The 3382-nt window shown below is 36.7% G+C and overlaps 1 non-coding gene across 1 annotated transcript; it reads left to right on the plus strand.

The window, feature by feature from the left end:
• Nucleotides 1–1180: 1180 nt before the first annotated feature.
• Nucleotides 1181–1284, plus strand: LOC111825991. The gene has a single exon (XR_002829229.1). It is a non-coding gene; the product is annotated as a U6 spliceosomal RNA (small nuclear RNA).
• Nucleotides 1285–3382: the final 2098 nt, after the last annotated feature.

A 3382-nucleotide genomic window follows, 5' to 3' on the forward strand; every position in this document is an offset into this window, starting at 1 on the left:
TGGATCTATGGGAACGTACATGGCAAATGCATAACCGGACTGTGCTGGTGTGGAAAAGAGAGATGAGGTCTGGGAATCCTCCGAGTGGAGATGGTGAACTCAGTGAGCCAGGTGAGGCAAAGTGGGAAGCAAATTCTAGCATATGAGAGAGAAAGCAGACAAGTTGACAATCCAGTTGGTCAGCTGGGCGGTGATGTCTTTCCCCAAACTGAGAGTACATGAAGAAAAACAGGTTTGAAAGGAAAGATAAGGAGTTCAATTTTGATCATTTTTTCCCTTCTTTTGCACAATGTATCAGTTCAATGGTATAATTGATCAGTGTTCTAACCAGCGACAGCTCTGGAGAATGAAACCCAACAAAAATATTTCTTAGTTCTTGCCCTGACCAGTTTGGCTCAGTGGATAGAGCGTCGGCCTGCGGACTCAAGGGTCCCAGGTTCGATTCCGGTCAAGGGCATGTACCTTGGTTGTGGGCACATCCCCAGTGGGGAGTGTGCAGGAGGCAGCTGATCGATGTTTCTCTCTCATCGATGTTTCTAACTCTCTATCCCTCTCCCTTCCTCTCTGTAAAAAAATCAATAAAATATATTTTAAAAAATATATTTCTTAGTTCTTCATGTGGTGGGCCCATGAGTCATCCATCTTGTAACCTCTGTGGCTTGGCACAATGCCTACTACATAATAATTGTTTAATTTATTTAATTTTATTATATTGAATCTTCTGATCTATGCACTTACATAGGCATTTTGGTAAAGTTTTGATTAATTCCAGGTTGACAACTCAATACTACTTTTCTCTCCATCCCTTTAGAGGCCTCTAATAACATTCTGAACTTTTCTTCAGTTTCTTCACATTTTCCCACACATTTTTTACCTTCCATGTCAACAAGGCCTTCTTTGCATAGCATATGCTCCATAAGTAGATTTTTAAAAAAATATATTTTATTGATTTTTTACAGAGAGGAAGGGAGAGGGATAGAGAGTTAGAAACATCGATGAGAGAGAAACATCAATCAGCTGCCTCCTGCACACTCCCTACTGGGGATGTGCCCGCAACCAAGGTACATGCCCTTGACCGGAATCGAACCTGGGACCCTTGAGTCCACAGGCCGACGCTCTATCCACTGAGCCAAACCGGTTCGGCCATAAGTAGATTTTTAATAAAAATATTTATCCTCTTGTGCTTTCTTTGGCAGCACATATACTAAAATTGGAACAATACAGAGGTTAGCATGGCCTCTGCACAAAGATGATATGTGAATTTATGAAGCATTAACAAAGTATACAACTAAAAAGCTTTTGCACTGCAAAGGAAGCCATCAACAAAACAAAAACAGAACCTACTGGAGGGGAGAAGATATTTACAAATGATATCTCTGGTAAGGGGTTAATATCGAAAATATATAAAGAACTCATGTAACGCCACATAAAAAAATCTGGTTAAAAAATGGGCAGAGGGCCTGAATAGATATTTCTCCAAAGAAGCCATATAGATGGCCAACAGACATATGAAAAGATGCTCAACATCACTAATAATCAGGGAAATGCAAATCAAAACCACAGAGCTATCACTTCACACTTATTAGAAAGGTTATTATCTAAAAGTCAACAAATAACAAATGTTGGTGAGAATGTGGAGAAAAGGGAATCCTTGTGCAATGTTGGTGGGATTGTAAAATGATGCAGTATGGAGGTTCCTCAGAAAATTAAAAATAGACCTACCATATGACATAGCAATTCCACTTTTGGGTACTTTTCTGAAGACAACAAAAGCACTAATTCGAAAAGATATATGCACTCTTATGTTCATTGCAGTTATCTACAATACCCAGGATATTGTAAGTGTCCATCCATAGATGAATGGATACAAATTATGCAGCAATAAAAAAAAGAATGAAATCTTGCCATTTGCAACAATATGGATGGACTTAGAGGGTATCATGCTAAGTAAAAGAAGTCAGACAGAGAAAGAAAAATACAGCATGATTTCACTTACAGGTGGAATCTAAAATGTGCAATAACTGAACAAACAAAACAAAACAGAAACAAACTCATTACAGAGAACAAACTGATAGCTGCCAGAAAGGATGGGGGAGGGAGAACGGGGGAAAAGGTGAAGGGGATTAAGAAATACAAACTGCCAGTAATAAAAATAGTTACGGGGATGTAAAGTACAGCACAGGCAGGTACTAGACTTACTGGGGTGATCACTTCATAAGTTATATAAATGTTTAATCACTATGTTGTATACCTGAAACTAATATAATATTGAGCTTCAGCTGTAATTAAATAAGTACATAAATAAATAACTAAGCAAAATAGCCAAAGCATCCAACTTCAAAAAATTAGAAGACAGAATAATAACCTACCCCCAAATATATAAAATGTTACATAATTGAAATATTTAAAACATGACAAAGCTTTAAAAAAGCAAATATTTCTTCTTTATTATTCCAGCATGTGCCAAGTAGAAAGGTCTGGCTCTAGAACAAGGATCAGTGGATGCTTTTCTGTAAAGGGCCATACAGTCTGTCAAACTTACTCAACTCTGTCACTGAAGCATGAAAAAAACCACAGACAATACATGAACGCATAAAACTATATGGCTATTTCAATAAAAATTTATTTACAAAAACAGGCATCAGACTGTATTTGACCCTCAGACCATAGTTTGCCAACCTTTGCTATAGAGTCATATACATACAGATATATATGTGCATACAAATATATACATGTAAATAATATATGGATATGTACAAGTTATAAAACTGATCTTCAGCAATTTTGAGGAAGAAAAAAGATCAAGATCACATTCTTACAAGATTGAATAAAATAAACTATACTAGATTCATTTCTAACTATAAAATAAACTATACTAGATTCATTTTCCAAACTATACTAGATTCATTTCTCTCATATTTAACATCAGATTCAAAGCACACCTCATGAGAAAAGATCAGGGGGTCATTTCTGTCCTTCTTCTCTGCTAGTGTTTTCTGACATTATTGACAAGTGTTCTGTTTCCAAAAGGCTGCAGCCCAAATAATTCTTTTTATCTTTATTTTCATAGAACAAGTTAGTAGCTAATAAAAATGCCAACTCTCAAATCAGTATTGACACCATTGGAAAAAAGCTAGCCTCTCAGTTATATGATCTTTATAGTTTTGAAAGAAAACAAAATCTAATATTGTCTGTGAAGTTACCCACTAACCAGGAAGACAGGACTGAGTCGCTTGGATCTCTCTCTCTCTCTCTCTCTCTCTCTCTCTCTCTCTCTCTCTCCTATAAAAAGGAGTTTAATGTTCTGGTCAGGAACCACTGAAACTTAGTATTGATTTTCCGTGCTCAATTTCTCTCCCAAGTGTTGGTCTTTCACTTAAAG

The sequence above is a fragment of the Myotis lucifugus genome, unplaced genomic scaffold (assembly GCF_000147115.1).
Source record: "Myotis lucifugus unplaced genomic scaffold, Myoluc2.0 scaffold_49, whole genome shotgun sequence".
In the NCBI taxonomy this organism is placed as follows: Eukaryota; Metazoa; Chordata; class Mammalia; order Chiroptera; family Vespertilionidae; genus Myotis; species Myotis lucifugus.